Below are 13,131 nucleotides of genomic sequence, written 5' to 3'. Positions count from 1 at the left end.
GGGCGTCCGGACCGCTGCCACGCCCACGTCTGACCGCCCTGGCCCACCCAAATCCCCTCCCTGACCGCACGCGCTTCCCATCGAGAACGGCCAGCGCCGCTGCAGAGCGTCAGTGTCGCATTCGTGCCCGGCCAGAGCAGACACAACCTCTCACTAACGTCGGCATCAAGGCGGCATGCCGGCCGAGACAGCGCCATTTGCGCCTCTTCCCAGTGCAGGCAACTGTTCCATGTTCAAACGACATGAAGGCCATCTGTCCGTCCATCTATCGCCCACATTAATGACACGCAGTTGTCGAGGCGGCTACTCCGACACCACCTGTTCGTCCCTCTGTCGCCCACGATTGCTATACAAACTAATGCGTCGGTCATAGCCGCTGTCATCCGCCTCTGATCCCTTTCTCCTCTCTGCACCACTCCCACCATTGCTTCGTTGCGCTCCAATGCTCTCTTGGACGGGCTAACGGCGAAGCAGAAGGAGCTGCCGGCTGGCTGCTCGGTAGACAGCCGAAGGACGATTCTAATGAAGAACATGGGCGGTGGCCCCTCGTCGACGCCACCATCGTCGAGGCATGGGCCCACTACATGGACATGGTGCGGGATGAGCGGGAGGAGCAGTTTCGGGAGGCGCGGGCCGACGCCGCCTACGACCCTTAGCTCCTCCAAGAGCACCAGCAACCGGAGGAGAAGCTCATCGCCGCTAGGGCCATCGCGCCGGACACGAACCTAGCGGAGCAGGCAGCGCTGCTTGAGTCCTACCACTCCGCCCATGAGATCTGCCTCGCTCGCTGGTGGTACTTCTAGCATAAAAAGGAACTGGAGAACGTAGTAATTTCAAAAAAATTTCTTCGCACACGCAAGATCAGGGTGATGCATAGCAACGAGAGGGGAGAGTGTGTCCACGTACCCTCATAGACCGAAAGCGGAAGCGTTAGCACAACGCGGTTGATGTAGTCATACGTCTTCACGATCCGACCGATCCAAGTACCGAACGTACAGCACCTCCGAGTTCAGCACACATTCAGCTCGATGACGTCCCACAAACTCCGATCTAGCAGAGCTTCGAGGGAGAGTTCCGTCAGCACGACGGCGTGATGACGGTGATGATGATGCTACCTATGTAGGGCTTCGCCTAAGAACCGCTACGATATGATCGAGGTGGATTATGGTGGAGGGGGGCACCGCACACGGCTGAGAGAGATCAACAGATCAACTTGTGTGTCTTGGGGTGCCCCCCTGCCCTCGTATATAAAGGAGCAAGGGAGGAGGAGGCCGGCCCTAGGAGGTGCACACCAAGGGAGTAGGATTCCTACTCCTAGTAGGAGTAGGTTTCCTCCTTTCCTAATCCAACTAGGAGAAGGGGGGAAAGGAGGGGAGTGGAGAAGGAAGGGAGAGGGGGGCCGCGCCCCAAACCCCTTGTCCAATTCGGACTGGGCTTGGGAGGGGCGCACGCCACCTCCTGGCTGCTGCCTCTCCTTCCCACTAAGGCCCATTAAGGCCCAATACTACTTCCCCGTATTCCCGTAACTCCATGGTACTCCGAAAAATACCCGAATCACTCAGAACCTTTCCGATGTCCGAATATAGTCGTCCAATATATCGATCTTTACGTCTCGACCATTTCGAGACTCCTCGTAATGTCCCCGATCTCATCCAGGACTCCGAACTACCTTCGGTACATCAAATCACATAACTCATAATACAAATCCTCACCGAAACTTTAAGCGTGCGGACCCTACGGGTTCGAGAACTATGTAGACATGACCGAGACATGTCTCCGGTCAATAACCAATAGCGGAACCTGGATGCTCATATTGGTTCCTACATATTCTACGAAGATCTTTATCGGTCAAACCGCATAACAACATACGTTGTTCCCTTTGTCATCGATATGTTACTTGCCCGAGATTCGATCATCGGTATCTCAATACCTAGTTCAATCTCGTTACCGGCAAGTCTCTTTACTCGTTCCGTAATACATCATCCCACAAGTAACTCATTAGTTGCAGTGCTTGCAAGGCTTATAGTGATGTGCATTACCGAGTGGGCCCAGAGATACCTCTCCGACAATCGGAGTGACAAATCCTAATCTCGAAATACGCCAACCCAACAAGTACCTTCGGAGACACCTATAGAGCACCTTTATAATCACCCAGTTACGTTGTGACGTTTGGTGGCACACAAAGTGTTCCTCTGGTAAACGGGAGTTGCATAATCTCATAGTCATAGGAACATGTATAAGTCATGAAGAAAGCAATAGCAACAAACTAAACGATCAAGTGCTAAGCTAACAGAATGGGTCAAGTCAATCACATCATTCTCCTAATGATGTGATCCCGTTAATCAAATGACAACTCATGTCTATGGTTAGGAAACATAACCATCTTTGATCAACGAGCTAGTCAAGTAGACGCATACTAGTGACACTCTGTTTGTCTATGTATTCACACATGTATTATGTTTCCGGTCAATACAATTCTAGCATGAATAATAACATTTATCATGATATAAGGAAATAAATAATAACTTTATTATTTCCTCTAGGGCATATTTCCTTCAGTCTCCCACTTGCACTAGAGTCAATAATCTAGTTCACATCGCCATGTGATTTAATACCAATAGTTCACATCACCATGTGATTAACACCCATAGTTCACATCGTCATGTGACCAACACCCAAAGGGTTTACTAGAGTCAATAATCTAGTTCACATCGCTATGTGATTAATACCCAAAGAGTACTAAGGTGTGATCATGTTTTGCTTATGAGGGAAGTTTAGTCAACGGGCCTGCCACATTTAGATCCGTATGTATTTTGCAAATTTCTATGTCAACAATGCTCTGCACGGAGCTACTCTAGCTAATTGCTCCCACTTTCAATATGTATCCAGATTGAGACTTTGAGTCATCTGGATCAGTGTCAAAACTTGCATCGACGTAACCTTTTACGACGAACCTTTTTGTCACCTCCATAATCGAGAAACATATCCTTATTCTACTAAGGATAATTTTGACCAATGTCCAGTGATCTACTCCTAGATCACTATTGTACTCCCTTGCCAAACTCAGTGTAGGGTATACAATAGATCTGGTACACAGCATGGCATATTTTATAGAACCTATGGCCAAGGCATAGGGAATGACTTTCATTCTTTTTCTATCTTCTGCCGTGGTCGGGCTTTGAGTCTTACTCAGTTTCACACCTTGTAACACAGGCAAGTACTTTTTCTTTGACTGTTCCATTTTGAACCACTTCAAAATCTTATCAAGGTATGTACTCATTGAAAAACTTATCAAGCGTCTTGATCTATCTCTATAGATCTTGATGCTCAATATGTAAGCAGCTTCACTGAGGTCTTTCTTTGAAAAACTCCTTTCAAACACTCCTTTATGCTTTGCAGAATAATTCTACATTATCTCTGATCAACAATATGTCATTCACATATACTTATCAGAAATGATGTAGTACTCCCACTCACTTTCTTGTAAATACAGGCTTCACCGCAAGTCTGTATAAAACTATATGCTTTGGTCAACTTATCAAAGCGTATATTCCAACTCCGAGATGTTTGCACCAGTCCATAGATGGATCACTGGAGCTTGCATATTTTGTTAACACCTTTAGGATCGACAAAACCTTACTGGTTGCATCATATAGAACTCTTCTTTAATAAATCCATTAAGGAATGCAGTTTTGTTTATCCATTTGCCAGATTTCATAAAATGCGGCAATTGCTAACATGATTCGGACAGACTTAAGCATAGATACGAGTGAGAAACTCTCATCGTAGTCAACACCTTGAACTTGTCGAAAACCTTTTGCGACAATTCTAGCTTTGTAGATAGTAACACTACTATCAACATCCGTCTTCCTCTTGAAGATCCATTTAATCTCAATGGCTCGCCGATCATTGGGCAAGTCAATCAAAGTCCATACTTTGTTCTCATACATGGATCTCATCTCAGATTTCATGACCTCAAGCCGTTTTGCGGAATCTGGGCTCATCATCGCTTCCTCATAGTTCGTAGGTTCGTCATGGTCAAGTAACATGACCTCCAGAACAGGATTACCGCACCACTCTGGTGCAGATCTTACTCTGGTTTACCTACGAGGTTCGGTAGTAACTTGATCTGAAGATACATGATCATCATCATTATCTTCCTCACTAATTGTTGTAGGAGTCACACGAACAGATTTCTGTGATGAGCTACTTTCCAATAAGGGAGCAGGTACAATTACCTCATCAAGTTCTACTTTCCTCCCACTCACTTCTTTCGAGAGAAACTCCTTATCTAGAAAGGATCCATTCTCAGCAACGAACATCTTGCCTTCGGATCTGTGATAGAAGGTGTACCCAATAGTCTCTTTTGGGTATCCTATGAAGACACACTTCTCCGATTTGGGTTTGAGCTTATCATGCTGAAACTTTTTCACATAAGCATCGTAACCCCAAACTTTAATAAACGACAGCTTAGGTTTCTTGCTAAACCACAGTTCATACTATGTCGTCTCAACAGATTTTGATGGTGCCCTATTTAATGTGAATGCAGATGTGTCTAAAGCATAACCCCCAAACGATAGTGGTATATCGGTAAGAGACATCATAGATCGCACCATATCTAATAAAGTACGGTTATGACGTTCGGACACACCATTACGTTGTGGTGTTCCGGGTGGCGTGAGTTGTGAAACTATTCCGCATTGTTTCAAATGAAGACCAAACTCGTAACTCAAATATTCTCCTCCACGATCAGATCGTAGAAACTTTATTTTCTTGTTACGATGATTTTCCACTTCACTCTGAAATTATATGAACTTTTCAAATGTTTCAGACTTCATGTTTCATCAAGTAGATATAACCATATCTGCTCAAATCATCTATGAAGGTCAAAAAATAACGATACCCGCCGCGAGCCTCAACACTCATCGGACCGCATACATCAGTATGTATTATTTCCAATAAGTCAGTTGCTCGCTCCATTGTTCCAGAGAACAGAGTCTTAGTCATCTTGCCCATGAGGCATGGTTCGCAAGCATCAAGTGATTCGTAATCAAGTGATTCCAAAAGCCCATGAACATGGAGTTTCTTCATGCGCTTTACACCAATATGACCTAAAGGGCAGTGCCACAAATAAGTTGCATTATCATTATTAACTTTGCATATTTGGCTTCAATATTATGAATATGTGTATCACTACGATCGAGATCCAACGAACCATTTTCATTGGGTGTGTAACCATATAAGGTTTTATTCATTTAAACAGAACAACAATTATTCTCTAACTTAAATGAATAACCGTATTGCAATAAACATGATCAAATCATATTCATGCTCAACGCAAACACCAAATAACACTTATTTAGGTTCAACACTAATTCTGAAAGTATAGGGAGTGTGCGATGATGATCATATCAATCTTGGAACCACTTCCAATACACATCGTCACTTCACCCTTAACTAGTTTCTATTCATTCTGCAACTCCCGTTTCGAGTTACTACTCATAGCAACTGAACTAGTATCAAATACTGAGGGGTTGCTATAAACAGTAGTAAGGTACATATCAATAAAATGTATATCAAATATACCTTTGTTCACTTTGCCATCCTTCTTACCCGCCAAATACTTGGGGCAGTTCCACTTCTAGTGACCAGTCCTTTTGCAGTAGAAGCACTTACTCTCGGGCTTAGGTCCAGACTTGGGCTTCTTCACTTGAGCAGCAACTTGCTTGCCGTTCTACTTGAAGTTCCCCTTCTTCCCTTTACCCTTTTCCTTGAAACTAATGGTCTTGTCAACCATCAACATTTGATGCTCTTTCTTGATTTCTACCTTCATCGATTTCATCATCATGAAAAGCTCAGGAATCATTTTCGTCATCCCTTGCATACTATAGTTCATCACAAAGTTCTACTAACTTGGTGATGGTGAATAGAGAATTCTGTCAATCACTATCTTATCTGGAAGATTAACTCTCACTTGATTCAAGCGATTGTAGTACCCAGACAATCTTAGCACATGCTCACTGCTTGAGCTATTCTCCTCCATCTTTTAGCTATAGAACTTGTTGGAGACTTCATATCTCTCAACTCGGGTATTTGCTTGAAATATTAACTTCAACTCCTGGAACATCTCATATGGTCCATGACGTTCAAAACGTCTTTGAAGTCCCGATTCTAAACCGTTAAGCATGGTGCACTAAACTATCAAGTAGTCATCATATTGAGCTAGCCAAACATTCATAACGTCTGTATTTGCTCCTGCAATAGATCTGTCACCTAACGGTGCATCAAGGACATAATTCTTCTGTGCAGCAATGAGGATAATCCTCAGATCATGGATCCAATCCGCATCATTTCTACTAACATCTTTCAACATAGTTTTTCTCTAGGAACATATAAAAATTAAACGGGGAGCAACATCGCGAGCTATTGATCTACAACATAGATATGCTAATACTACCAGGACTAAATTCATGATAAATTAAAGTTCAATTAATCATATTACTTAAGAACTCCCACTTAGATAGACATCCCTCTAATCTTCTAAGTGATCATGTGATCCATATCAACTAAACAATGTCCGATCATCACGTGAGATGGAGTAGTTTCAATGGTGAACATCACTATGTTGATCATATCTACTATATGATTCACGCTCTACCTTTCGGTCTCAGTGTTCCAAGGCCATATCTGTTATATGCTAGGCTCGTCAAGTTTAAGCTGAGTATTCCGCGTGTGCAACTGTTTTGCACCCGTTGTATTTGAACGTAGAGCCTATCACACCCGATCATCACGTGGTGTCTCAGCACGAAGAACTTTCGCAACGGTGCATACTCGGGGAGAACACTTATACCTTGATAATTTAGTGAGAGATCATCTTATAAAGCTACCGCTGAACTAAGCAAAATAAGATGTATAAAAGATAAACATCACATGCAATCATAATATGTGACATGATATGGCCTTCATCATATTGTGCCTTTGATCTCCATCTCCAAAGCATCGTCATGATCTCCATCGTCACCGGCATGACACCATGATCTCCATCATCTTGATCTATATCAATGTGTCGTCATATGGTCGTCTCGCCAACTATTGCTCTTGCAACTATTGCTATCGCATAGGGATAAATTAAAGCAATTATTTGGCGCTTGCATCTTATGCAATAGAGAGACAACCATAAGGCTTTTGCCAGTTGCCGATAACTTCAACAAAACATGATCATCTCATACAACAACTTATATCTCATCACGTCTTGACCATATCACATCACAACTTGCCCTGCAAAAACAAGTTAGACGTCCTCTACTTTGTTGTTGCAAGTTTTACGTGGCTGCTAAGGGCTGAGCAAGAACCGTTCTTACCTACGCATCAAAACCACAATGATAGTTTGTCAAGTTGGTGCTGTTTTAACCTTCGCAAGGACCGGGCGTAGCCACACTCGGTTCAACTAAAGTTGGAGAAACTGACACCCGCTAGTCACCTATGTGCATAGCACGGGGGTAAAACCAGTCTCGCGTAAGCGTACGTGTAATGTAGGTCCGGGCCGCTTCATCCAACAATACCGCCGAACCAAAGTGTGACATGCTGGTAAGTAGTATGACTCATATCGCCCACAACTCACTTGTGTTCTACTCGTGCATATGACATCAACGCATAAAACCTGGCTCGGATGCCACTATTGGGGAACATAGTAATTTCAAAAAAAATCCTTTGCACACGCAAGATCATGGTGATGCATAGCAACGAGAAGGGAGAGTGTGTCCACGTACCCTCGTAGAACGAAAGCGGAAGCGTTAGCACAACACGGTTGATGTAGTCGTACGTCTTCACAATCCGACCGATCCAAGTACCGAACGTACGACACCTCCGAGTTCAGCACACGTTTAGCTCGATGACGTCCCACGAACTCCGATCCAGCAGAGCTTCAAGGGAGAGTTCCGTCAACATGACATCGTGATGACGGTGATGATGATGCTACCGACGCAGGGCTTCGCCTAAGCACCGCTACAATATGATCGAGGTGGATTATGGTGGAGGGAGGCACCGCACACGGCTGGGAAAGATCAACAGATCAACTTGTGTGTCTTGGGGTGCCCCCTGCCCCCGTATATAAAGGAGCAAGGGAGGAAGAGGCCGGCCCTAGGAGGGGCGCGCCAAGGGAGTAGGATTCCTACTCCTAGTAGGAGTAGGTTTCCTCCTTTCCTAGTCCAACTAGGAGAAGGGGGGAAAGGAGAGGGGAGTGGAGAAGGAAGGGAGAGGGGGCCGCGCCCCCAACCCCTTGTCCAATTCGGACTGGGCTTGGGAGGGGCGCGCGCCACCTCCTGGCTGCTGCCTCTCCTTCCCACTAAGGCCCATTAAGGCCCAATACTACTTCCCCGTATTCCCGTAACTCCCCGGTACTCCGAAAAATACCCGAATCACTCGGAACCTTTCCGACGTCCGAATATAGTCGTCCAATATATCGATCTTTACGTCTCGACCATTTCGAGACTCCTCGTCATGTCCCCGATCTCATCCGGGACTCCGAACTACCTTCGGTACATCAAATCACATAACTCATAATACAAATCCTCACCGAAACTTTAAGCGTGCGGACCCTACGGGTTCGAGAACTATGTAGACATGACCGAGACATGTCTCCGGTCAATAACCAATAGTGGAACCTGGATGCTCATATTGGTTCCTACATATTCTATGAAGATCTTTATCGGTCAAACCGCATAACAACATACGTTGTTCCCTTTGTCATCGGTATGTTACTTGCCCGAGATTCGATCATCGGTATCTCAATACCTAGTTCAATCTCGTTACCAGCAAGTCTCTTTACTCATTCTGTAATACATCATCCCGCAACTAACTCATTAGTTGCAATGCTTGCAAGGCTTATAGTGATGTGCATTACCGAGTGGGCCCAGAGATACCTCTCCGACAATCGGAGTGACAAATCCTAATCTCGAAATACGCCAACCCAAGAAGTACCTACGGAGACACCTGTAGAGCACCTTTATAATCACCCAGTTACGTTGTGATGTTTGGTGGCACACAAAGTGTTCCTCCGGTAAACGGGAGCTGCATAATCTCATAGTCATAGGAACATGTATAAGTCATGAAGAAAGCAATAGCAACAAACTAAATGATCAAGTGCTAAGCTAACGGAATGGGTCAAGTCAATCACATCATTCTCCTAATGATGTGATCCCGTTAATCAAATGACAACTCATATCTATGGTTAGGAAACATAACCATCTTTGATCAACGAGTTAGTCAAGTAGAGGCATACTAGTGACACTCTGTTTGTCTATGTATTGACACATGTATTATGTTTCCGGTTAATACAATTCTAGCATGAATAATAAACATTTATCATGATATAAGGAAATAAATAATAATTTTATTATTGCCTCTAGGGCATATTTCCTTCAAGACCACCTACAAGGAGTTCGACGAGGCGGCGGACGAGGTGTGGGGAAAGACCGACGAAGAGGTGAAGGATATCTCCGGCTCCGCCAACCCCGTGCCCCTGCCCCCCGACCACGAAGCAGACACGTCCGCGGGCACCGCCGTCCACGAGGAAGAGTATAGCACGGTAGGTCGCCGCTGCTTGGGTCCCAAGAAGGCCAACGCTCCTCCCCTCCCATTGAAGCCAAGCTTGGTGGGCTCAACATTGTCGGCCAATTAGCCGCTTGGTGGCAATGTAGAGGCAGACAACTTCACTTCCCGTGGCTCCGAAGGTGGAAGCTGCAGAGGCGTAGCTTGAGAGCACTGGGGCAGAACTCGAGGCGAAGCTTCAGTTCTCAGGGATCATGGCCGGACACGGGGAACGGGCGCCGACGATCATATATTACATAAATTAATTATACCTCCAGAGCTGGACGAGCACCGCTTTTCGTTGATGTGTGTCCAAAATATAATGAAATCCTACATGTTTATATGAAATCCGACCGTGTTTGAACCAATTTTGCCTGGTTAGTTCGAATTGTTGTCCTAATGTATGCGGGAAGCATTGGATGGCCACCCCCGCATCCGTGTCCGTGGACTAATCCATCCTACCTGGGGGTGGATGCGGGAGGAAATTTACGGGTTGTCGTTGGAGATGCCCTAAGACTCTCACATTTTTACTACACCCTATGAGGGTCATATGATGACATCATAACAAGTTTCATCCTTTCTTGAGATCGTTTGTATATTATTTTGAACCAAATAGTGTTTTTCCATTTCAATGGTCAGAAAATCAATTAATATTCTAAAAATAGTTAATCAAACCAGAATAGTCCCCAATTTGATCAAGAGACTTTTAACAATGCATATTAAACAAAGAAAAAGTTTAAACATGAAATGATGTAAATACATTGAGTTCTCTGTGGCAACTCTGATACTTCGTTTGAGAGTGGAAAATTTGAAAACTTAAATTTGGACATGTTTTGCAAAAAGTGTAGGGAAAATGTAAAATGGCTATAACTTTTGCATACGATGTCGGAAAAAACGTATAATATATCAAAAAATTCAGCACGAAAATCCGCATCCGATTTTGACGACCTATGGCATGTTTGCATTTTCTTTAGAATCCTCAAATTCCAAAAGGAAAAAAAGATATGCTCAAATTTCAGTTTTTTTTAATTTTGGTTAAATCTGGTCAAACTACTTATTGAAGAAGTATTAATGTTGCTACATAATTATTCAAGAATATTAGTGTTCCTAAATAATTATTCCAATTTTTTGAATTTTGGTCAAATCTGGTCCAACTATGGTCAAACTGTGGTCAAACTGTGGTCAAACTTATTCAAGAAATATTAGTGTTACTAAATAATTACTGTTTTTTAGAATAATAGATTCAAACTCAAACGGTGAAATGTGTGACCTAATGCTCAAGCTAAACTGCTGAAGGTTAATAGGATTGACAGCTTACATTTGTCAGGAAAACAACAAGTGCAGACTTGGAAAGTGGGGAGAATAGAACTCCGAAGTTAAGCGTGCTCAGGCTGGGGGAGTGGGAGGATGGGTGACCGGCCGGGAAGTTAGACGATTTGGAATGAGTGATCCACACTTGAGCAGTTTAGAGGGGTGATTAGAGACTAAATCATCAAATAATTCAGAAAATTGAAAACCGAAAAAAAATTCCAAAATTTTCAAAAAAAATTCAAAAAATACCTTTAGTACCGGTTGGTAACACCAACCGGTACTAAAGGTCCCCCATACCACGATGCGAGTTCACGCCACATGGTGGGCCTTTAGTGGCGGTTCGTGCCGAACCGGTACTAAAGGGGGGGCCTTTAGTCTCCACCCTTTAGTGCCGGGACTAAAGGCCCTTACGGACCAGTTTTAAAGCTCCGTTCCTAAGCACCGCTACGATATTATCGAGGTGGATTATGGTGGAGGGGGGCACCGCACACGGCTAAGAGACCAAGAGATCAATTGTTGTGTCTATGGGGTGCCCCCTGCCCCCGTATATAAAGGAGCAAGGGGGGAGAGGCGGACGGCCAGGAGGAGGCGCGCCAGGGAGGAGTCCTACTCCCGGGAGTAGGACTCCCTCCTTTCCTAGTTGGAGTAGGAGAAGGGGGAAGGAGGAGGGAGAGAGGAAGGAAAGGGGGGCGCCGCCCCCCTCCTTGTCCAATTCGGACTAGAGGGGGAGGGGGCGCGCGGCCTGCCCTGGCCGCCCCTCCTCTTCTCCACTAAGCCCCCCGGGGGGGGGGGGGTCCGGTAACCCCCGGTACTCCGGTAAAATCCCGATTTCACCCGGAACACTTCCGATATCCAAATATAGGCTTCCAATATATCAATCTTTTATGTCTCGACCATTTCGAGACTCCCCGTCATGTCCGTGATCACATCCGGGACTCCGAACTATCTTCGGTACATCAAAACACATAAACTCATAATACAACCATCATCAAACTTTAAGCATGCTGACCCTACGGGTTCGAGAACTATGTAGACATGACCGAGACATGTCTCCGGTCAATAACCAATAGCGGAACCTGGATGCTCATGTTGGGTCCCACATATTTTACGAAGATCTTTATCGGTCAAACCGCATAACAACATACGTTGTTCCCTTTGTCATCGACATGTTACTTGCCCGAGATTCGATCGTCGGTATCTCAATACCTAGTTCAATCTTGTTATCGGCATGTCTCTTTACTCGTTCCGTAATACATCATACCATAACTAACTCATTAGTTGCATTTCTTGCAAGGCTTATAGTGATGTGCATTACCGAGTGGGCCCAGAGATACCTCTCCGGCAATCGGAGTGACAAATCCTAATCTCGAAATACGCCAACCCAACAAGTACCTCCGGAGACACCTGTAGAGCACCTTTATAATCACCCAGTTACGTTGTGATGTTTGGTAGCACACAAAGTGTTCCTCCGGTAAACGGGAGTTGCATAATCTCATAGTCATAGGAACATGTATAAGTCATGAAGAAAGCAATAGCAGAATACTAAACGATCGAGTGCTAAGCTAACAGAATGGGTCAAGTCAATTACATCATTCTCCTAATGACGTGATCCCGTTAATCAAATGACAACTCTTTGTCCATGTCTAGGAAACATAACCATCTTTGATTAACGAGCTAGTCAAGTAGAGGCATACTAGTGACACTCTGTTTGTCCATGTATTCACACATGTATCATGTTTCCAGTTAATACAATTCTAGCATGAATAATAAACATTTATCATGATATAAGGAAATAAATAATAACTTTATTATTGCGTCTAGGGCATATTTCCTTCAGTCTCCCACTTGCACTAGAGTCAATAATCTAGATTACACAGTAATGAATCTAACACCCATGCAGTCTTGGTGCTGATCATGTTTTGCACGTGGAAGAGGCTTAGTCAATGGGTCTGCAACATTCAGATCCGTATGTATCTTGCAAATCTCTATGTCTCCCACCTGGACTTGATCCCGGATGGAGTAGAAGCGTCTCTTGATGTGCTTGGTTCTCTTGTGAAATCTGGATTCCTTTGCCAAGGCAATTGCACCAGTATTGTCACAAAAGATTTTCATTAGACCCGATGAACTAGTTATGACACCTAGATCGGATATGAACTCCTTCATCTAGACTCCTTCATTTGCTGCTTCTGAAGCAGCAATGTACTCTGCTTCACACGTAGATCCCGCCACGAT

This window comes from Triticum aestivum, chromosome 3A (genome assembly GCF_018294505.1).
Source record: "Triticum aestivum cultivar Chinese Spring chromosome 3A, IWGSC CS RefSeq v2.1, whole genome shotgun sequence".
NCBI classification, from domain to species: domain Eukaryota; kingdom Viridiplantae; phylum Streptophyta; class Magnoliopsida; order Poales; family Poaceae; genus Triticum; species Triticum aestivum.
This window is presented reverse-complemented; position numbering follows the sequence as displayed.